We start from the raw sequence: 24922 nt of genomic DNA on the forward strand, positions 1-24922 counted from the left end.
GTCACTAGACCTGTGGACTGTAGTGAAAACACGAATGTTCAGTTTAGGAAAGTAAACGTTGAAGGTATGTTGGATACTTGACATACATCAACTTGTTTAATCAACAGAACATCCATCTCTCTGCATGGTACTATCCTTGAGGACACTGAGGATCACAGAGATTAAATGACTTGTTAAATGACAGAGTCAGGATTTGAGACCAGGTGTATCATCTCCCAAATCTGTGCTCATGTGCTCACTTCTAGGGGTGGATGATTGGGTGGGGGTCTAATGCGTGGTCTGTGTTTTGATAGATTTATTTCAGCCCAGAAAATCTATTATTCTAGTACAGGTGAAAATAAAAAAAAATTCCTATGCCTCTTGGAAAGGACTTGTCCCTTGGCCATAGCGATGGGTTTTTAACCTATTCTAATTGCTTTATGACAGCTTCCCATCTATATAAAAGCTTCAGGGGGCCAGCCAATCAACCACCACCTCATTCCAGTCCAGTCTGTCAATCAGCAAGTGCTTCACCCCAGGACTTCAGAGGGCTAAGCAGTCAGTCAACAACCATCTCACCCCAATAAAGTCCACCAATCAGCAACCGTCTCACTCCAGGGCTTGTGAATATCAGCCAATTAACAGCAGCCCCATTAGAGTAATCACACATCCACAGTTAAAAGTCAACCAATTCCTGAACACTTCCGCTTCTGAAACTCAACTACTACCCGATCCCACATTTCCCCCAAACCTTCATCGGCGGTTTGTGCAGGAGGCTGCCTTGGTAGCACCACCCACACCGTCAGCTTGTTTCAGGAGCAGAGCTGTGGCCATGGACAGCTGCCCTCATGGTTTCTGCTATAAAACGCCAGGGCCACGGCCCTCGGGGACAAGTAGGTGGGCAGGAAGAGTACTCACACAGAAAGGGAGCAAACCCAGGAGTGATGGAAGGAGGTGACACTGAACAACCACCAGGTAAATGCAGGGAGCTGAGAGAAAGGATAGGTAACTGGGACTTGGGGAAGGGGACAAGGAAAAGGAAACTGATTTCAGTCTTGAAAGATGGGTAGGACTTGGAGAGGACACAGCTGGAGAAGGGCACGCCAGCTAAAAGGCAAGAATCAGGGGGCAGGAACACATTACTAAGCAGAAGAATTAAGAATAAATGACTCCAGAGAGTAATTTTAAAAACAAGTAAACAGGATATGCAATTCTGGATTTTTTTTTTTTTTTAAAGCCATTTCACTGTGAAGTAAAGTACACCCCTCCCACACATACATACACCATCACCCGGCATTCCTGCCATGTTTGATCTTTCTTCTCTTCGCCAACAGGTGTTGGAAAAGCTGGCTGGAGGCCCACTCTGGAAGGAACTGCCTATTGGGCAACAGTTCAGATTCCACCCCTGAGACTTAGGGAAACTGCTTCTTAAGAGCCCACAGGAGCACGTGCTATTTTCAGTTAATAGCAATTTTGCTATGGCATGTAGTATGGATTGGACTAGGAAGGCACTGGAGAGGAACCAAGGCTATTCTACAATAAAATTAGACACACAAACTGACTTAAATTTCTAATATGGAAAGTCTTAACAGAAAGAAGTCTTAAAAAGTACATTCTGACTAACTGAGTAAGAAATTTTAAGTTGGAGATGGTATTTTGATTTAGTGTAAGATAGAATCATAGAGGTCAGGGCCAAAGAATAATGCATGTTTGTCACTGGAGCTTAGGCAGTTCAAGAAAACAAACTTTTGCCTTTTTAACCTACGGCTGTTATCACCTAGGCCTAGCCAAAAGAAAGAAGAGCCACAAATTTGATATTACATAGCCAGATCCTATCTTACATGTCATGTAACCACTCTAGAGTAGAGCTTAGCAAGAATCGCACGTTATCCTGAATAAAAGACACTATAAGAGAACCTAACAAGCTAAGCTGCTTTTTCATGTCTTAGGTGGGAGAGGAGTAAAAGAAAGGGGGGGGAGGGGGAAAAAAAAACAAACTGGGAAAGCCATAAAAATTTTCTTGGCTCAACAGTTTTCACGAACTCCTAAAATAACATCAATCCTATTCTAGGACCCTATTTTCTTTCTAAAAATGATCCTGCTCGCTGCATCTTGCTGGGTTATGGTTGGGTTATAGACTCCTTATAATAGCCAGCGTTCCTACAACATCCAAAAATGGTCCCAGTATTTCCAGTGAGGTCTTGGGGACCGGGCTGCACCACTTGGTCATAATGGCAAATAGAAGACGTGAGCCAAGAAGCTGGCATTCTAACCTCAGTTGAGCATCTGTAAGTCCACGTTGGACTTCAGCACGTTCTGTAAAATGGGGCTAACAGTCCTTGCCTGGCCTCACAAGATGCTTAGGAGAAGCCTACGAATGGAGTGTTTAAGATGGTGGGGTTCAGTGCCAGCCAGGCACGGGCTGGAGCCCTACTGTGCCACCTGAGCCCATCTGCCTTGTCTGTAACATGGGGTGGTGACAGCACCTCACTTACGAGCTTGTAAAGAAAGCCCTGAGCACACAGCCCAGCACAGAAGGGACGCAAGCAAGGAAACCACAATCATAATTAAAGCCGTCTGTACACCACAGCACACTTTATAAATGGAAGGTGGGGTTGTGTCCCAGCGGCCCCTTCCCTCATTCAGACAGGATTTACTAAGCACTTATGATGCTGCAGCAGACAGGCTTCCAAGGCACCAGGGTTTCTTGGTGAGCAAGACGGACCAGGCGTCTGTTCTCCTGTGATTCAAGCCTTTGGCACAAGGAGCACCTTCTTGGAGACCCTCAGTTTGTGGCAAGTTGCAACAGGAGCAATAGGAAGCGAATGCAATGAGTAATGCTATGGCCAGTCTAAACAGGAATATTCCTATGTTTTCCTCCCTTGGTGTATATTTGCACATATTTTAAAACAGCACATTTGCATCAAGGAGAACTACTCAAAAAAAGCGGTATCAGAAGCAACTAAAATACCTTATAAATCCTTTATTAAAGTTTCAAGTTGTGTTATAGATAAAAGACTTGCCAGATGCCAACTAATTTGACAGGAGTTGGCAGGATCCTGTGGTCTCCTGTGGGGGAACAGAAAGGCCAGTTGGTGGGTTTTTCACGAGCAGTGTCACTAATTACAGCTAATACACTTCAACTTGAAATAGGACACAATATGGAATCTAGGGGCAGTTCCAACTCTCAGGAAGTTAATTAAGCTGTGACAAGAGTCAAGGTCTTACCACTTCCCTAAGGCACGAAAGTACTACATGTGAAAGTGAAAATCAACAATAGTGCTGGGCTCAACACACCGTTTTTCCACAGAGAGGGAGCGGTGCCAGGACAAGCTGCCATCTGAGTGACTGAGGGCGGCAAGGCTATAGCATGAGCAACTCACCTTATACCTGCACAGTCCTGTTTTATACATGTTAGCTCATCAAATGTTTATGGCAAACCTCTGAAATAGAAATTACCTACAGCTATATTTAATGAATGACGAAACTGGGGCAAAGAGATATTAAATAATTCTTCCAAATCCACACAGCTAGAAAGGGCCTGTGCTGGGATCCAAACCCACTAGAACGGTCTTCTCACAAAGCCCGGGCTTTATGTATTACCCTCTCCTATCTGGTAGCTTTCCTTGGTAGCTGAATTTTGCAGCATAGCTAAAAAAAAAACAACAAAAAACGAAATCCCAAGGGAAGGTAGATACTGATAAACAAGAACTGAGTTTCAATTCCATTTTGATAAACTGGCAAATGCCACTACTAAGGCAGAAACGGCGGCAGCTCCCAATCGCCAGGTGTGATCTGGGCCTTGTTGGGTTTTCAATATTTCATTAGAAGGCGGGTAAGGAAGGCTAAATTAGTTGAATTTCCCAATGCTAAAACACAGGGCTGCTGAGCTGAGACCCTCTGGCTGCCCCCTCCCCATGTGCGGGTTGATCACTGTCATGGGGACAGGACTGCCACCTTCCCGCAGCTGCTCCTGCTACGGAAGTGGGGCTGAATGGATGGTACAAGGTCAAGTCACTGAGACCCTGGTGACCTTTGCTCCGTGGGTTATTTTGGAGAGGGTTTTTCTAGGAATTGTTTTCTAATTTTATGGGATAATAGTCCAAGCCGGTGGCCTATAAAGCCTCTTCATCTTTGACTTCTGTGTAGGTTCCCTTTATGACCATTGATGTGACGCATTTCTACGAATGTTCCTCTCCAGGCGGAGAAGGCCAGGGTTTAAAGTTCAGTCTCAGCATCTACAAGGTGGGTGACCTTGGGGGAAGCTGACCACTCTAACCTCCATTTCTGTGCTTGTAAATGGGGTCGGGGCTTCTGTGAGGATGAAATGTGATAACACACAGCAAGTACCTCACACCTGGTCCCTGCGGGATAAATGCCAGACATTCTTGCTCTTCCTACATCCATGTAATGCCGAGTCACAAGACTCACTGGACTCGAATGAAGCTTTTACAGGGATTCCAAAATAGATTTGCAGTAGATTACAATAGTGCAATTTAAAAGGAGAGAAAACTTAAAATAGCAAGGCAAGATGTCAAATGCTCGCCAGAGAACTGAGATGCCACAGTACTGAATCCTATTTAGGAAGGTCTCCCCAGTGGTTCTTGGGGACCTCCCATCTTCCATCCTAGTGAATACTAATGATACCAGCTTTTCAGCCTGGAGGGATGTTCATGTGTCCACAATACTTATTGGAATCCATTTGAAAGACAATGAGGTGCACGCAAGTTATTTTGAAAACATAAACTTCAAGTATTTGTTGATGTTTATTCCAGAGAACCAGCAAGTGAAAACAGACACTAAATACCAGGATGGGGGTCACTGGCTTTTTCTCCTCCTTTGCTGCCCACCCATCCCTGGCCCTCCAGGCATCCCTTGGGCCCGGCGAGCACGCCCCACACCACAGGGCTCCTGTTCCCAAGTGTCTATTTCTCAGGCTGCTGGCTCCACTGCCCACGGGCATTGCCACGTGCTCACTGGACACAGCCCAGGAGCCCAGAGCAGCATTTACCATTTTTTAAAGAGTGATTACAGGAAGAATTAGCATTCACGTACACACACCACACGATCTCTTTTTATAAATTATGGTAAAATATAATTATGGCTAAAATGATAATTTTTATGTTAAATGTACATTTATATTGTTGTGCAACCATCACTACTATTGTCTCCAGAAATTTTTCATCTTCTAAAACTGAAACTCTGTCCCCATTACACACTAACTCCCCATCCCCTTTCCCCTGGCTACCATCATTCTACTTTCTGTCTCTAGGAACTCGACTATTCTAGGGACCTTATATAAGTGGAATTACCAGGTATTTTTCCTTTTGTGACTGGTTTATTTCACTTAGCGTAATATATTCGAAGTTGATCCATGTTGTAGCAGGTGTCAGGTTTCCTTCCATTTTAAGCCTGAAAAATATTCTGTTTTGTGTGTGTATGTGTGTGTGTGTGTGTATGTTTGTGTCCCACACTGTGTTTGCCTGTTCAGCCATCGATGGACTTTCATGGCTGTTGTGAATACTGTTACATGAACATAGGTGCACAAATATCTCTTCAAGACTCTGCTTTCAATTCTTTGGGCTATGTACCCAAAAGTGGAATTGCTGAATCATACGGTAGTTCTATTTTTAATTTTTTGAGGAACCACCACACTATTTTCCATAATCGCGGCACCATTTATATACCCACAAGCAATGCACAAGGGTTCCAATTTCTCCACATTCTCACCAATGCTTGTTATTTTGGGTTTCTGTCTTTTTTTTTTTTTGGATAGCAGAGCAGCCATCCTATTGGGTGTAAGGTACACATTACTTCTTAAGTGAATCTTCTTTTTACTGGATTCTGAACAGGATTTGTTAATGGATGGCAATTCGCAAGAAAAAAGAGAATTTTATACTTGATAATAAATCTAGGGTGTTCAGCTATACTCCCCTCATCTTTTTTTTTTAATGAATATCTACTATTTTTCCATCCTTACTGCCAGGACCCACCCCCCTACTCACCCACCCCTACTGAACCACATTAAGAAAAATACCTTAAAATGTGAGTTTATCAACCTGTTTTCAGAAGTTAATCACCAAGCAACTCATTTACTAAGAGATACTAAGTAAATTGCCTGGACACAACCAGTATTCCAAAGACCAGTCTACAAGTCAACAAAACTCACCAGTGCCTATGACATTTTGCAGAAGTAGAACTGGAGAATCTGGTACTTCAGCTGGAATCTGGGAAATGCTATCTTTTACACACAATTTACCACTCAAGGCATGAGAGTATCCATGTTGCTAACCTTTGCTAACCTTTCTCAGCTTCCTCAGAGACGTTGTAGACAGTCATCACACTGGGAAGAAGATTGTGAATGTTAAGTGACGCCTGAGTCCATCACTCTGGAGAATCACTGTCATTTAATAAGCCAATTTTATCACACTATATTGATGCTAAAATAAATGAAATTCCAAATAACTACACGAGTTGAAATCAACACTCTCTTCCACCAACCTGGAACACATCACAGTAATAATGGAGCAATGGGAACCCTATCAGCAATGAAAAAACACCCCTCAAAAGTCGAATTCATAGAAACAGAGTAGAAAAGTGGTTGCCAAAGGTGGTGGGGTTGGGGGAAATAGGAAGAGGTTGGTAAAAGGGTATAAGCTTTCAGCTATAAGGTCTGAGGATCTAGGGTAAAACATGGAGACTATACAGTTGATAACACTGTATCGTATAATAGAAATCTCCTAAGAGAGTAGAACTTAAATGCTCTCGCCAAAAAAAAGAAGGTAAATTTGTGAAGTGATGGATGTGTTAATTAACTAGATGGGAAGAATCTTTTCACAATATATAAATATATCAAATCACGACGATGTACCCTTTGTCTTACAATTTTATTCATTAATTCTACCTCAATAAAGCTGAATTTAAAAAAAGAAAAGGAAGAAAGAAAAATACCCACATATGAAAACGAACACTGATCTCTTTGGCGAAACCTGACCATCGTGTGAAGCATCATGCACACCCACTGCTCCCAGCGCAAACAGCCAGCAGTCTCCCTGTTAGGGGGTTATTAGGCATTACTATTTTTCCCACAACCAGAAAGTAGTTCTAACTTTTATGACTTAAGTGTCTATTTCATAAACATATCAAAATATAAATGTCATGAGTGTCCTCAATTCTTCCTAATGAATTCAGTTACACCAATCAATACCTAACCATTTTCCTTACCGCTTTATTATTCATGGTTCTCTGTCTCATTCCGAAACATACAGGGGTGAAATGAGAAGCACAGTGATTTAAAGAACACATTCCACATTACCTGGGTCTTACAATTTTCAAATATGATTAAGCTACCAATCATTTTAGTTTTTCAGCTCTACATGGCTTATGCTCACATTCCTAAGCATTATTTTACATTTTCCTATTTAATGGGAATGGAAATTACAGAAAGCCCCTCTGTACCTTGCCCTGAGAACAGGACCCTCACCCATCATGCTCAGCAGAGAGCCTGGCCCAGGGCAGGCAGGGAGGGACCAAATACAGTAAGAGGGGACCTGGGCTACTCTGGGTTTAACCACTACACAGATAACCTCTACAACTGCTTTTGGAAAGATAAATGCTAATATTTATTCCAAATGTACAATTCTTTTAAGGAAATAATGCCTATCATTCAAGAAAATAGAATGAGGAAATAAAGATTAATAGCATGTGTAGCAATTTTTTTAAATAAATTTGAGTTTTAAAACTGTTTTAGTTTCCCTTATTATTAACATCTTACATTTGCATGGTACATTTGTTACAATTAATAAACCAATACTGATATGTTATTAACTAGAGTCCACAGTTTACTAAGATGTCCTCAATTTTTACCTAACGCCCTCTTCTTATCCTGGCATCCTACCCAGGAGACCATATTGCATTTTGTTCTCACGTCTCCTTAGGCTCCGCTCTGCTGTGACAGTTCCAGGCCTTGCTTATTTTGATAACTTTTACAGTTTCGAGGAATACTTGTCAGGTATTTTGTAGAATGTACCTCAGCTGGGATTTGTGTGATGTTTTTCTCCTCATTAAACGGAGGTTATGGGTTTGGGGGAGGAAGACCACAGAGGTAAAGTGCCATTGTCATGGCATCATATCAAAGGTTGACACACTATTGATATGGACCTTGATTGTCTGGCTGAGGTCATGGCATACAGGTTTTCCCACTGTAAAGTCATTCTTTTTCTTCTTTTCCACTCTGTGCTTTTTGGAAGGACGTCTCCAGGAAAGGCCACAGCTAGGGGTGGATTGCTATGCTACATCTCCTTGAGGGAGACTGTCTGCAAAAATTATTTGGAATTCTGCACAGGAGATTTATCTCTCCTGCCCCATTTAAAAAAATTTACCCAATCATTTATGTATATCAGTATGAACTTACAGATATTTATTTTATACTTTGGGCTACAATCCAATACTCCTTATTTAATTTGTTGCTCAAATTGTTCTAACTTTGGCTATTGGGAGCTCTCTCAGTTGGCACCTGTGTCCCTTTGACGTACCACCATCATTTTGTGTGTGTGTTGTGAGTGAGTGTGCGTGTGTTGTATGTGCATACGTGTGTGTTGTGTGTGTATGTGTATGGATGGGTGTGTGTTATGTATGTATGTGTGCATGTATGTGTGTTGTATGTGTATGTGTGCATATGTGTGTGTTGCGTGTGTGTGTGTGAATGTGTGAGTGTGTGTGTGTATGTGAATGTGTGTGTGGTGTGTGTGTGTGTGAGTGTATGTGTTTTGAGCACATCCTTACTTTCTGGCACCACAAGCTCCTGCAGGCTCATCTTGTATCTATCCCTTCTGTACCAGTCTGAGAATCAATGTGGCTGATTTTACAGTAACCGGTAGTATCTACATCCCACTCTGTGCATTTTATACCTAGGAGTTCTCCTGTGCTGACTCCAGTGCAGCTCCTGGGTCCCAGTGCTGTTGAAGAAAGCAAAGAGGCTATTCTGTGAGATGATGGTATTAGATCTCGACTAGCCCACCCTCCTGCTAAGCAATGCTTGTAAGTAACACCTGGCACTGGTTACCTGACTTACCTTGCCAGTGCCTGCCCTGCTGACTATCCTATCCCCTCCATAACCACAGTTACCTTCTCCCACCACTGCTTTTCCTGCAGCCTATTTCTCAAGGGTCAGTCAGTCCCATCCCCAACTCCTCAATAACCTGCACCAAAACTCCCTGATCCCACCTACAATCTTCCCTGAAAGCACTTCACGTGACTCCAAGTATAATTATTTTTGCCCTTGACTTAGGCGAGCCAAAACTTAGTAACACATGCCACGAGCACTTGCAGAGATTTCAGTTGCTATAAATCAGTCTGACATGGCTACCAAAAGTACCAAGGGGGCATTTACACCTAGCCCACACCCACCCCAGGGCAGCAGGATGTGCAAAGGAAACACAACCCACTGACCAGCCTGTCTCACTCTGACCACAGGCTCAGGCCAGCCCTTGGTGCTGCCTGGCAGCCCATTCCATGTCCCGAGCGAACCCCGCTCTCCCTCTGAGAAGGCTCTATTTCAGCTCTTCTCCACCTGCTAGTATCTCCCCTCCTTTCCTGCACTGTCAGCTGATGAATGACCATGCTTCTACCCTACTAAGAAAAACAGAAGCGATCAGAAGGAAACATCTACCCGTGCCTGCGAACACTCCACTGTCCCCTTTATTCCTGGGGAGAGCATCTGGGTGCCCCTCGGAGGCCTGCCCTCTGTGCACTGAACGCCACCCCTCTTGCTTCCCCCACTCTACTGTGTCATGAACAGTCTCTCTTTTCTGCATCATTTTACCTGCATGCTGACAGCTGATCCTGGCCATCCGCCTTCTCCTCAACACGCCGCTGGCTCCTACTTGTACTTCTGACCTCGAGATGCAAGAGCAGCCAAGCCGTCTGGGGGCCTCTCCTCCACCTCCTCGCTCCCTGAATGAGTCTGTCCATCCCCCTGGCTCTGAGTCCCATCTGTATGCAGGCTGCTCCCAAACGTAGGTCTGTACCCTGCTCCCTCCCCAAACACCAGACTTCTACACCCAACTGCCTACTGAACATCCCCACTTGCATGTCTAACATGCATTTCAGACTTAACATGTCCGAACAGAACTCTTCCTTCTCCCCACCAGACATAAAAGAGAGCAAATCAAATAAGTAACAACAAACATCCCCTGTTTCCCACAGTGTCCTCTTCTTAGCAAACGACACAGAAAACAACCATTCACCCAGCTGCTCGTCAGGCCAGAAATCCTGGACTCTTCTCTCTCACTCCCCATCCAATTCATCAGCAAACCGAGGCTCGCCTTCAAAACATGTCTGGAGCACAAGCAGTCGTCGCCCCTCCACTGCCCCACGCCAAGCCAGCAGCACCCCCTGCCTGGACTACTTCCTCCTGCTGGTCTCCACTTGTATCCCTCCCGGTAACTCCAGTCTGGGTCCCTAACAGCAGCCTTGTGATCTTGTAAATTGGACGGTGATTTGTGTCCCTCCTCTGCTGAAACCTCACTGCAGCATGATACCAGAATAAAATTCAAAGCCTGCTATTCCTCAGAACAACCAGGCGAGCTCCTGACTTGGGGCCTCTGCGCCCATGCCCAATGCATGTGGTGCTCTTCCCCAGATATTTGCACAGCTCCTGTTCCCTCACTTGGTTCAGGCCTCTGTTCAAATGCCACCTCTCTGGCTCCTCTCTCCCTTTCATGTCCCATCCCTGACTGAATGCAACTCTCTGCCCAGCCCCACCTGTGCTACCGGATCTATAGTGGCTGCTGTATCCCCTCCACCCCATTCTTTTCTTTTTTCCATGGCACTGACCAGTACTACTTCACACACATATTTATTAATTGTCTATTTTCTCTCACCAAATGCAATTCCTTGAGGACAAGGATTTTATCTCCTTGCAAACAGAGCACTTCGAAGGTCCTGGGCCTATGATGTCCCCGGCAAGCATATGAAGAACTGAATGGATGAATGGCCTAGGGACACCCTATCAGTAGCTGTTGATGGCCACTCCACAAGAATCCACTTGTGGGTCTAAGATGTCCTATACTGAAGTCCTGATTTGCAGTTGGATTCAAATTTAAGATGCTTCTTCATCTAAAACAATCTCATCTTTTGATATGGTCATTGTAATTCTACATAATAAGGGCTCTTTACTTATGATGGAAGCCATAGAAGAATTCCAATTAAAAATTAAATTTTATACTATTCATCTACTGTGAGTAAAGGGGTGAAAGCACATAGAATATACATAAATATTCATGAAATGCAGATTAATAATGAAAAGTGAATCTTCCAACTCTTTCTAGCAACTGACTAGCACAGTAAAGATAATGAAAGATAAAAGTTTAGCAAAACTCATTAAACTACTGAGAAGGCTCAGTCTAAGACAAGATTATATACCTGGCAAAAATAACTTAAGTACTGTCAGTAAAATTCCAGCATTTAAAAACTTTTATCTTTTCTACCTCCAAATTAAAAAATAAAAAAGAGGTTGTTGAATACTGAAACAACACAAAATGGATATGGTCCTTTCAGCAAAGCAATAAGAATACAAGGTCCCCTTTTACATGAAAGTATTAAGGTTTATAAACAGTGGTATCCATTGTCAGCACAGTAAAAGACTGTTCTAGTTAAAAGAAAGTCTGGATTCTCATGTAGGAATTATCAATTTTCATACATCAAAATATAATGAAATATACTTGCAAAGGAACTGCTGCAAGCAGTACATGTAATGACAAAAGACTGGTATCTAGAATATATAAAAACTCCTACAGTTCAAGAAGAAAGAGATCATTTGAAAAGCAAGCAAAAGACACCATCGTTGCATAGCAGGGCAGCACTAACGGTGAACAAACATAAATAAAGAGCTCAATCGCTTTCCTAACTGAGATCACAGTAAGATACCATTTTACACTAGATGGATCAAATGAGAAAGACTGATGATGTAAGTGTTAGGAAGGCTGTGAAGCAAAGGGAATCCCCACATTCTGCTGGCGCGAGCAAAATGGGACGACTGCTTTGCAATAGCACTGTAAAGGTGAACTCTGACACACGGTACAAGGCGGCGACTCGGCCTACTTGTCAGCAGGAGAGAAACTGGCACCTGTGAGTCGGGGGACCTGCACAGCAGTGCTCACAGCAGTGCTGCTTATGACACTTAAAAAGGAGAAACACATTAACCAATCAGCAGGAGAAAGACCAAATGCATGTACAATCACACAATTCTGCACCCTGCAGCCTGAAAAGTGAAGAAAGCTTCCCCAAAGGACAGAGATGACTCTCGGAAACCGTGCTGAGTAGGAAAAAGGAGAGGACTCCATCCCACATGGCTCCATTGTCATAAAGCCCTAAAACAAGCCAATGAAACCATGTTGTTTAGTCTCATGCGTGTATGTGGTGAAGCTAATCATAAAAAGAGAATAAATGACTGAGTAAATAAATAAATGGGGGAGAAGAGACAAATCTCCCCAGAAGAGTTCTAAATAAATTATGTAGAGACTCCCGCCTCAGGGAGGTGGAGCTTAATTCCCCCAAACCCCCTTGTGTGGGCTGCGTCTGGAGACTGCCTTCCAAAGAGGACAGTGTGGGAAGGAGAGAGAGTAACTAGCGCGCAGACACCTGACAACCACTGCCTCAGCCAGGTGATCGGGGTCACCATCATACTGATAAGTCAGATACATAGCATGTGCCCTTGCTGTGATGTGGTGAAATGGTACTTTACGTCTGTGGTCTTTCTCCCACAAACCCATTATCCCAGTGGCGATGAGAAAACACCAGATGAGTGTTAACCGAAGAACACCTGACAAGTCCTCAACACTGTCAAGGTCATCAAAAACAGGGAAAGTCTGAGAAACTGTTACAACCTAAGGATTATGTGTAAGTAAAGTGGTATCCTGGAGGGGACCCTCTCTTCCTGGTAATTTGCTCTGACGTCCATCACCGTACCTGGTATTGACATAGCCATTCTTGCTTTCTTCTGATTATGATTAATGTTATATTGATGGCGTACCTTTTCTATCATTTTATTGTTAACATACACATATACATGAGGTGTGATCAAAACATACAGTCAATGTTTAAATTTAAAAAAATATTACAGTAAAAGACACATTGCCATTAATCCCTTCAAAATACGCCCCCTTGCTTCGAAGACTCTTCTCCCATTGTTCTTGCCACTTTCTGAAGCAGTTCTGGAAGTCCTCTTTCATGAGTGTCTTTAGTTGAGCTGTCGTGGCTGCCTTGATGCCCTGAATCGATTCAAAATGTTTACCTTTCATGGTCATTTTGACATTGGGGAAGAGCCAGAAGTTGCACAGTGCCAGATCCATTGAATAAGGTGGATGAGGACACACCATAATGTTTTTATTTGACAGAAACTGCCATACCAGAAGCGACAAAATATGGTGAATGCTGCTGCCGAGTGCCATCCAACAGAAAGGCAGGGATATTCAATATGGGAAGCGGAGCATTGAACCTTAGTAACACTGCGTGACAAGTTTCAACTTGTTAGGTGCAATCAGTAGGGTGTGAGCTACGATTAAGAGGAGGAGTGTTTTCAAGTGTGCCCTAAATCATCCTCCATCATGACTATGCTCTGTGCCACACATCACTTCTGTCAGTTTGTCAAATAAAAACAGTACTATGTGTCCTCACCCACCTTATTCACCAGATCTGGGACCACGCGATTTCTGACTCTTCCCCAAAGTCAAAATGATTCAGGACATCGAGGCAGCCACAAGAGCGCAACTAAAGACACTCACGGAAGAGGATTTCCAGAGCTGCTTCAGAAAGTGGCAAGTGCATGGGATAGGTGTGTTTGAAGAAAGGGGGAATATTTTGAGGGGGATTAATGGCAAGGTGTCTTTTAATGTAATAAATTTTTTTTTTGTTTAAACATTTACCATATTGCTTGATCACACTTCGTACATATATTTGAAATGCATCTAAAGTGTGCCAGGATATGACGGAGGAGACAGAGAAGCCCCTCAGAGGAAAGGATACCCACTCAGCAGGTATTTAGAAATGGAGGGGCGCTGTTGGGACAAGTCAGGAACGGCCCAAACCCAAGAGGGCTAGGAATGTACAAAGGAGTTCAGAACTCTTTATCAGGTAATCCATTCTGTATCTGCTTCTAATTAGGGAGTAAGAAATTTCTAGTGTATTAGTTATATTTTTGCATTAAAAAAACCTGAGTGATCAGGTATTCTATACACCAGCCTCCTTAAGTTTCAATTCTGGAGAGAATCAAAATGACAAGCCTCCACGCAAACGTCATCCACCCTGCAAGCAAAATACTAGAGGGGACAGACTGGGCTTCACAGGGTCAGCCTCCAAAGGACTCGGAACGTCCCAGCACCCAGCTCTAGAGGACGCAATGCGATCACCTGGCTCATGAGAAGATCCTTCCGGGTCCTGCAGTGCCGGGAGCTCCAATCCTGATCGTTAGGATGCTAAGACACGAGGGACTTCTGTCCTGAGAGCTGGAGGGTCTGGTTCTGGAATAGAACCCATTGCAAATGTCCTCAGGGTATGATGTAATTGACAGAGCAGGACTGACTGTAAAGTTAAAACTATTTCACATCCCTTCTGCGCTCTGCAGGTGACCTAGATACTGGCCCCCCTGGGCCAAAGTAAGGACTCTGTAAAAAGAAAATCCCTAAAAGAAGAGAAATTACTTCTCTTTCACACAAAATAATATAGACTCTGCTATGTGATTTCCCCCACTGATCCCCGGAGCTGGACTCTCCAAGGTAGAGAACATGAGGTGTGGAGAGAAAGAAACTACCAGTGGTCCTATTTCTGGCATGTTCTAAGCACCCCAGCACCTCGAGCTGCTTCCTGTTTTTTCATGATATTTTGTCAGATTTCTGTGCCTAAGACCAGTCTCCCTTTAGGGTTAACTCGCTATAAGGATCAAAAACAAGAATCGCCAATAAACACTGCAATTAGTTATGGAATGGAATTTTTATAAGTCTCACGATTTCTTTAAAGTGTGACTGTATGAAAATTCTCAAATGGGGGTGGTGCTCAGATAAACGGTCCGTTTAAGGAGGGTGGATGCAAACACACAGATGTCCAGGCCCCTCAGTCCATTCTAGGTGGGTCTAGCTAGAGTGGGGTCTGAGTCACTAGGACTCAAGGAAAAGGCACATTTCAAAGCGGCCCCTCCCCCCTTGTCTTCCCTCACCCATGATGCCAACCCCAAACCAGCCCCTTGTTGCTGCTGTGTCAGCTGGTGGGGGATATAAAGTCTAAGGTCCATACTGTTACCAGTCTCTAAACTGGATAACCAGCATGACTTGAGAAGCTTGGAAATGAAGCACAAATGTCTGACTCCCAAAATATAATCCTTGGGGCTGGGACCTGGGCCTGGGGACTGTGTTTTTAAAGTCCCTGCACAATTCTGAGGAAGAACCAAGTTTAGGACCGGTTCAGATGAAAACATTCACACCAGTGTCTCTCATCTGCTGTCGTCACTGGATGCCCATGCCTGCCTGCCCACCCGGCTGGTGGCTCCCGTGTGCAGCCAACAGGTACCGCCTCACAGCGCTGCCCAAGGCCTGCGTGCTTGCTTTTTGGAAGCCAGGAGTGAGGTAGAGGCCATGGTGTGTCCCTCTACACTCAGTCCCCAAGCGCCTAATCACGTCTCCAGCTCCTTCTATGCCTGGCCCAACTCAGCCGACAAAAGGCAGCAGCATGGGCCACTTAGAGTCTGGGGAAATCCCTGGTCCCCTTTCCTGGACTGGACTCAGACGGTAGATGAGCTCCCACATTTGCTGCACCTAGGGATGAGGTGCGGGGCTGGGGGTGGGGGGACTCCTACACCCGAACACGTCCCCACAGAATTCCGTGGGGTGTGGCAGCCAGGGCTGTAGTACTAAGCTGTCCGTGCAGTCCTGTCCCTAGAATTCCAAGATAACAAAACCAGCACTCATCTAGTCCTTCCATGTCACTGTCACAGAAACTAAGGCCTAGAGGCTAACACACAGCCATGGAAAGCATAACAGACGTCAGTCCCTCCATTCTGCACGTGCATGTACACACACACACTCACACACACACTCACACTCACACACACACATACTCACACTCACACACGCTCACACACACATACACACAACACTTTCTCCAGAGACATCTGTTCCAGGCACAAGCCAAAAGGCTTGGGATCTAACCACCAGGAAAATATGACCGATGTTTTACACAACTGTCTTAAAAAATGAGCTTTCAGATGGTAAGATGTGTTCATTTGAAGATGGCCTGTAATTAGCTTCTCCCACAGAAGAGGCCTCCACACCCAGGGAAAGGGGGCCTGTCTCAGGCTCCGAGGAGCAAAGGCTTTCCTTCCCTAGCTCTTCCGATCTTGGCACAGAACGTCCCTCTTCATCTTTGTACAATAAAACCCCTGGGTAAAATCATAGGCTGCACGTCCCCAAACCCTCCAAACAAAACAAGTCCAATGGGAGAACGGGGTCTCAGATCTGTTATGTTTCCCACCCATTCCCCAGGAGTGCTGTAGGGGGTGGGGGGCAAGCAGAAAGCAGCATTCATTCTGTGGAAACATCCCATCTGCAGACAAAGCATTCTGCTTCCCCCAGGGGCGGGGCTGGCCTGGAGTCCACTATGGCCCTGGGGCACTCCTGAGGGCAGCCTGCCCACACTGGCGCCTGAGTAGGCCTCCACACAGGGGGCCGGACAGCCAAGGGCTCCTGTCAGGGAACCACCACAGTGGATTAAACAATTAGGATCCCCCTTGCAGTCAAGCCCCAATCTAACCAATTCACTTGTCAATGTTATTGATGGTCAAGTTCAACAATTTGAGAGGTTGAGAAGGTAAATGTCATTTAACAAGATGCGGGGGGGGGGGGGGGGGCAGTCACAGACCTGGCAGGTGGATGTGGTTACCCACCTCATCAAGCACAGAGGGTACTAGTTTCCAGTCAAAAGTTTCTTTTGCCAGTATCTTGCTCAGCAGCAAGGTATCAAAAACCATTCCCTTTAAACTGTGATCTTTTATGGTCAGATTTATTCATAACATTTTCATAATCATTTTAACATCTTGAAGTCAGTACTGTTTCCAAAGAAAACATTTACAATGTTATCATAAAAGGCAACAGGAAAATAGATTCTGATAAGCAGAAATCTAAAACTCAAAATGCTTTTTATGCTCTGTATACTGACATGAGAAGGTGGAAGCAAGAGGTCCCAGGGACCACCACCAACCCTCCCTCCACGTTCCAGGACCCCCGATACGTCTGCTGCGAAGACAGCACTGCAGTTTTCCATACACACCCTTCAGATTGACACACACTGGTGGTAGGTTGGTAAAGTATTTTCACAGTGCCATAGCTATTTATTTTTCTTAACTTTACTGAGGTATACTCAATATATACAAAGTTGCACACATATTTAATGTATATAATTCGGTGCTTTGGACCTAGGTGCACACCTTGATACCATGACCACAAACAAGCTAAAAACATATCCAGCACCTTCCAAACACTGACCTGTTCAAGGTCTCATTTGCTGACAGCCTACACCCCCTGCCCTGCACCACATGCGGGCCCATGGCAGGAGTATGCTTTTTGTTTTTCTGGAGGAAGGAGGTCGAGAAAAAACACTTTACCTTTCCTAAGTTTTGAACCGCAACTGCAACGCTCACCTCGAAAGCTCTGTGTGGCCTGTTTCTGAGTACTGTTCTGTCACATCTGGATCATGACATGTTGGTCCAGTGACTCATAAAGTAAGACACAGACAGCACTGCTGGTCAGTGTGTCTGCACACCAGTCACGGCTCCCCGCCCTCTGCCTGCCTGCTGTGGCAAGTAAAGTAACCTCTCCTGGCTCATTTCCTTCTTTTCTAAAATAAGAGGGGATAGTCACATTCACCAAGTTTAAAAGAGAATTTATAAAACTTGGTCTGAAAATTCCTTTGTAAACTTTAAGGTACAACTCAGAGAATAGTGGAGAAATGCCTGGGTTGTTATGAATCCAGCTTCTACAATCTGTCAGGGCAAAAAAAAAAAAAAAGGTGTGTGCGAATCCAGTGTAAAACTTGGTGACTATAGCTAAGAATACTATATTACATAATTGAAATTTGCTAAGCGTGTAGGACTACAATGCGCTCACTGATAAAAGGATAAATGTGAGTTAACGGATGTGCTCACTAATCAGATAGTGTGAATTTTCTCACAGTGCATACGTATGTCGAATCTCCACGCTGTACACTTTAAATACCTTACAATTGTATCTGCCAAGTGCACGTCAATAAAGCTTCAAACCGAGAGAGACGATGAGGAGGATCACTGCTAACATTATCCTCTGGACATTCATTCACATCATCAACAAACACAGCTTCCGAAACCCAGGTCTCATGTACTCAGCATGGGTCTCGTCACCCAAGCTACCCTCTCTCCTCCCCCAAAACACCAATACCCTTCTACCCAATAGGCTTCTCTCCTGAAAGTCTCCAAAAAATTTTTCAAAAGATAAAAAATCTTCAGCTTAGCATACAAAATTGTGCACGTTTTCCATCCCCAGTAAATGCTAGCCAGCCTCCAACACTGAATCACAGCCCATTTTCAATGAAACGTGGGAAGAATTAGGGGCAGATTTAACATTTGTTACCGATTCCAGTGTAAAAGGAAGAGGTTTGCCCCCATGCTCTTCCCATGGACTCCACTCCCCCAAGTGGGCTGGGTCAGGGCCAGGGAGTTCTGAAGACTTGGCCCTTTAGCCTCAAGGTGGGGAGGCTACTGGGGAAGAGGAGACTATGGGACAGGAAATGTGCCACCTGGAAACAGGCTCAGGGACCCCACTCAGGCCCCTCTTGAGAGGCAGCTTGGATACCCCAACTCTCCTCAAACTGCTTCCCTCAGCCCAGCCTCAGGTGTAGGTCTAGCTGAGACAGCGCAATCTTGGGCCCCCATAACCAGGAAATGCATGGGGGGCGGACATCCCAACTACCACTTCACCATTTCCATTCTTTCCAAGACATGCCAAGTGATAAAGCTGACCAAGCTAACACCTCTCCTGCTGGCACTGACCAAACACACATGGCCGGTCCCGAGCCATTATTGCTTTAATGACCTGGTCTCTAGGACCCATTACCAAGCTAAGCCCCCAGCGGGTCCTGTGCCAAGGGGACCCATTATGCCTCTGCCCGCACAATCCCTCATTCTTTAAAACTCACTCTAAACATAATATCCTCTGGCTTTTCCAGACTCCTCTCCAAGGTCACCTGCCTCAGGCAAGTGTCACCATAAGAACATCAACTACTGTAGTTACCACAGACCCAGAGCTGTCAGGATCCTGCCCCACCCCCCAAAGCAAGGAGAAATGGTGTCTGGAATTGCATTTTACCTTCTTTTGGGAGCTGCTAAAACAGTCACTGCGGAGGAGGGGGGGAAGCCTATATTTATTACATGAATGGATACATCTAATGATTTTCCCACTGAACATTTTTCTAAACCACAAAAGTCATTTTTAGTGAGTATCAAATCAGGGTTTCGGTGTGATCTCACGAACTTACAAAATAATACTTCTTTAAAATTATACAGGTATAAACATTTTTGTCAGTATATTTCATAATAATCAGGTGTGGCTCTCCTCCTACTCACACCCAGGCGTCCCCTCTGGTTTGCACGACAGTAATAGACTCCGGCCAGGTGTCTGTGCAGAATATGCTGCCTTGAGTGACTGTGTTACTTCTGCTGCCTCCTTTCTGGAAGAGGACCCTGACAATAACTTCATGTCACTGACAATCAAGAACTTTCTGAAGTAGTGTTCGGTTCTGTTAGTGAGGAGCTACCAGTGAAGCCTGACGATCAGATTCGAGGACCTGCACTAACTTCTAGCTTATATTGATGGCCATGATATATATATGGCTGCATTTATAAACGGCTAAGTCTTGAAAGGTTCCACTGCAATGACTATCGAAATTGAGTTGCCACAGAAAAATAATAATAATAATAATAATAATAGAGTCACCATGGGTAAGTTTTGCTTTCTGTTTTTGTTTTTTTAATGCAATGGAAATCACCTAGGATTTGGATGTGAAACACCCTGATGGTGTCTGTCTTGCATAAAATCTGGAAGAGAAACCTGGGAATGCCCTATGAATGCAGGAAGGGATTTAAAGCTAGTAAGACCAACAAGGTCCTGGGAGGGCACGGTACACACGGGGAGAAAGGAGGGCTTGCAATCTGGCTGCACAATATGAGCTCTGAGCCCGCCATTCCAAACCAGGTGCTAGACTTGGAAATCATAATGAGCAACACCCTAAATGAATAGGACAACGTGTCATTTTCTCCAAAAGAAATCATAAAAGATAATAAGGCAAAGACACTGAGACACTCAATGCTACTCTACTGAAATACTACATATTAATTCTACGCTTTCTGATTAACACACATCAAAGGCGAGCATAAATTAAGATGCCACCCTCCCCCGCCACGTCCATGCCCTCCACCACCCAAAAAATGTGGTCAAGGAGTTAAAAAAAAAGTTACATAATTTTTAGCAGTAGTTTTAGACCAAATGAAAGAAAATTCTAATTTATACTAAACTAATAAATTTATAGAAATCATACCAAGAGATTTAATAGTGTCAAGTTATAGATTCAAGAATGGTTTAAAACGATCTGTGAATAACAGAAGCAAAATAAGGTTCTGAAGGAAAGTGAATGATTTGGGTGTTACCCCTATACTGTGAGCCAGTACTATGGAGGTGAAATCGCACCTCCTCATAAAGCATTCCTTCCTTACTGCCAGCGAGAGGAAACACCGGATGAACTGGACCTCCGCACCCCGTACAGCACTTCTCATATTCTACATCGGACGTCCCAAGTGATTTGTTAGTGCTAAGAAATCTTTGTTTTATACAGATATGTGTTTTGGTCCAGCATCTATTATTACAGGGCCCCTGGATCTCAGCGTCCACATGCTATATCACAGACATGATTTTATTTTAACACACACACAGCGTTCTCATACAAACAGGTAAAACTTTTCTTAGAATCCTTTATCTGTTTGCTTCTTTTGCTGTGGACTTTTCTGCATCGAAACTGGAGCGAAAGCTTCGCTAGACTGAATGCACCCTGAAGGCAGTTCCTATTTATCATGGGGCTCCCCACGCAGCACACAGAAGACCTTACCGTACTGGCTGGAGAACTATCTATTGGGCCAAAGAGCTGAGGCACGAGGCTATTTGACAGGTTGGAGGTGCCGGTGCTCTGCTTCCTACAGCAGCTACTCAATGCCATCATACGCTACAGCAGAAAAATGAATCTAATTTTTGAATCAAGGCCCTTGAAAACTGAAGTTTTATGTGGCTCATCAAATTAGGGCAACATTTATGGCCATTTTACTAATGTGAAACCTACTGTGCAAATTGAGCACTTGAGACAAAAGCAGCAACTTCTCCCACCTGGTTTAAGCAGAAAACTGCAGACTTACCTTTGGCGCTCAGTTACAAGAGATGACGGGCAAAACACAGAACTCGAAACGTGAATTTTTCAGCTGATTACACCTCTGAAGTTACGAAGCTGCAGGAATTCTCCAAATATTCTAAGCCAGCTCAAATCTCAGCAAAGAACTATGATCTGGGAAATCATTTGTAGAAAAGAACCATGAAATCTGAAAAGAGACAGAAAGAATCATAAGGACTGCTTGCTTATTTGATTTTAAGTAATGCTTAACAAATAACCGAGTACTTGCCTGAAACTAGTATTTCTAATAAACCACAGAAAAAAGTTGCTCTGTATCTACTGATCTCTACCCAACCGAAAACGCTCCCACCTTGCCACCTTCTATTCCCCAATCAGCTCTAAGGCCAAGGTCAGGGAGGTCAACCACATACTTTGTGAAGGAAAGGGATGGGGAAGGTGGGGACAGCCAGCATAAACAAGAGACAAGCTCTTTCAGCCCTCCTACCCTGCCACCCTGGACACACACCCTTCAGAGCCTGCCAAAATCAAAAGGGAGGCTGCCGACTGGGAAGGAAGCAAGTCTGGGAGTCTAATTAGGGAGACATGTTGCAGAGTATGGATATCACTTAGAGACTCGCTCCTGTCTTGGGTCTCTTGCACTGGCCATTTATAGGGAGACCACCTACTGGACTCAGAGTCTTGTGCTAAAAAACGTCCCTGCAGGAAATCTGAGAATAACATCCCAAAACTATAAGAAAGACAAAAGAAGCCTGACAGAGGTGACCTGCAACTCTCTCCCTCCTGGTTGTGGAGTCTGTTCACTACAGTTGGGTAATGATTCTCAGCCCTTGCCTAACATTTTCGAGGGGACCCTGAAGCTCTGTGGACCTCCAAGTGAGTTCACTGACATTTTTAATTACATTTCAAACCCAGAGGGATTCTGTCTTGACAGTTCACTCAGAAAAGATCTATTAATTCATCCCTAGCATGATTATGACCGAAAATATTAAATACCCCATAGAAAAATCGAATTCTATTTTCATCAAATTCAAGTAGGACTATCATAAAAATGTTATAAGCAAGTTCATAAATTGATTAAAAACTTCATTCCTCTTTATGCATTCTCTAGCACTATTTTAAAGGCTGCATGATTTTCAAAAAAATATGATTTAACAAGAGGAAAAGAGGATAACCAAATATAGCAGGAATACTAGATTTGGGCAAGATGTTAAATGTATACCAGGATGACGAGGTCCTTCTTTCCGCTGGGTGTTTACAACAAAATGATAAGTTCTCTCAAAATGGAATTTTTGGTATCTGGACTGACATCTATTTTTTTTTTTTTTTAAAGATTTTATTGGGGAAGGGGAACAAGACTTTATTGGGGAACAATGTGTACTTCCGAGACTTTTCCAAGTCAAGTTGTTGTCCTTTCAATCTTAGTTGTGGAGGACGCAGCTCAGCTCCAGGTCCAGTTGCCGTTGTTAGTTGCAGGGGGCGCAGCCCACCATCCCTTGTGGGAGTCGAAACCGCAACCTTGTGGTTGAGAGGATGCGCTCCAACCAACTGAGCCATCTGGCCACCCTGGAGCTCAGTGGCAGCTCATTGACTAATTTCATTCTACCTGCGGAGGGCGCAGCTCGCTGGCCCATGTGGGAATGATTCGGCAGCCCCGTTGCCCAGAGCTCGCTCTCTAAGCAACTGAACCACCCATCTGCCCCTAGAGTGACATCTTGATTAAGGATTATTTTTTCTCACTGTTGGCCGCCCAATAAACACAGCCATGTCCACAGACGCTACCTCCATATAAGTATATTCAGGGGTTCTTTTAGACATAAGTTGTATTTTTAAATTTTTAATTAAAAAGTGAATTTGCCTGATGTCAGATCTCCCTACAACAGTGCTAGAGGGTGTTGGTGTTCTGTTTGGGTGGTCCCAGGGCAGAGCTCCCCCTGCATGCACTTTCTCCCCACGAACGTCACCACTGAAGGTGATTTCAGTCTTGAGACTCAGGCTAAGATGGGCTGCCGCTGCCATCCGACTGGAGTACCTGCTACGCTGGAGGCCGGCTTCAGCCTCTCAAACCAGGCAGGGGCTGCGTTATGCCGTGGCAAAGAAGCAAGCCCATGAAGGCGCACACCACCTGAATTTCCAAAGGTTCTGCTTCCCTTTGATGCTAATGCAGCAGAAAAGAAGTCCTGAAGAACAACATCTGACTGGCCAGTACTGCACACAACCTAAAGACCTACAGGTTACATCAGGTGTGCATCATACCTGAATCTTATATATGCCAAACACACCAAGAGAACCACCCAAGCCCCTCATCTGTAGGCAGACCTAAAAGGCAATTATCTTTCTGCTTTTATTTAAAAAGGAAGAGGGGAAAAAAACAAACCCCAATGTGATTATGTCATAGGCCTCTGAGCTCACAAAAGCTCCCCACCCCCATCCCAATGTGACACCTCTCTTCAGACCAAGTAGGCACCACAGTGGCCTAAGTGGGCGTCCAGTTCAGAATGAATACAGTGGTCAGTACCTAACCACAGCAGCAAGGGGCCAGGGCTGCCTTCGTGACCTCTGGCAGAACTCACGACATTTCATTCCTACTGACGACTTGATGGAAACCTTTATTCAATAAGAGAAATGCTGATTTCAGAAGCTGAACAAAGCTACACACAAGTTTCCTTGAATGGTTTGGCTAACGTCCAACCCTGGTTTCCTCCCCCATGTGGACTGATAGGCACAGCTTGGAGAAGCTTATCGATCTGACACTCGGAGGTTCCCAGGGACATGATGTCAACTACCTTTTGTCATCTGTGCACAGTGGCTCCCAGTCAGGGCTCAGAGAAAACTGAAGGCCACAGGCTATTTCCCAAATTCAAAAAGCCCCACTGAAATTAGGATTTTTACTCAAGATAAACCTGTCCTGAATAAAAAAAATACCAAGTTTTTCTTCACGGGGCTAGAACTATGTTCCGAATGATAACGCTGGTTATCAGTTGATTATATCAGTTGATAAGTTGATTGATAAAAATGTGGGGGGGGAGTACTAATTTCTAACTCTATGTATAGCCTCAAAGAGACAGCATGTGGCTGAGAAGAATGTCTGGGGAGGACAGTAACTGGTCAGATGTTAAGTTCTGAAATACTGAAGGTTTCTGTCTTCAAGTGTTCCAGAACTAAGAACACAACTGCGAGTAGTAGGTCAGCCATATATCAAGTTGGTGCAAAAGTAATTGCACTTTTTGCAATTGTTTTTAACCTCTTAAACCGCAATTACTTTTGCACCAACCTAATATAATAAGACCAGTAAAAGTGGCCAGAGGCCGTGGGTCAGGAGACCGGGGGTGATGGCCAGGCTCAGCCACCAAACGCCTTGTAAGATTCTGCACCTGTTTTCCTCATCCATGACCAGGTCCCCTCAGCTCCAATTCTGTAGCTTTGAGGCACATGGGCATGGACTTGAAAACTATCAAAAATTGATGATGTGGTA

At 44.3% G+C, this 24922-nt stretch overlaps 1 protein-coding gene across 5 annotated transcripts in view; it reads right to left on the reverse strand.

Moving 5' to 3' along the window:
• Nucleotides 1-24922, reverse strand: part of NCK2 (NCK adaptor protein 2) — a 139293-nt gene that overhangs the window by 42053 nt on the left and 72318 nt on the right. For 3 of the 5 annotated variants that reach the window (XM_074332487.1, XM_074332484.1, XM_074332485.1), the window contains one exon: nucleotides 21458-21637. The gene's annotated coding sequence lies outside the window, so the exon portion shown is untranslated. Of the gene's footprint in view, nucleotides 1-2950; nucleotides 3055-14387; nucleotides 14499-21457; nucleotides 21638-24922 lie in introns of those variants that run through there. The other 2 variants (XM_074332486.1, XM_074332488.1) reach the window with 2 other exon arrangements.

Source organism: Rhinolophus sinicus, linkage group LG05, assembly GCF_036562045.2.
Source record: "Rhinolophus sinicus isolate RSC01 linkage group LG05, ASM3656204v1, whole genome shotgun sequence".
In the NCBI taxonomy this organism is placed as follows: Eukaryota; Metazoa; Chordata; class Mammalia; order Chiroptera; family Rhinolophidae; genus Rhinolophus; species Rhinolophus sinicus.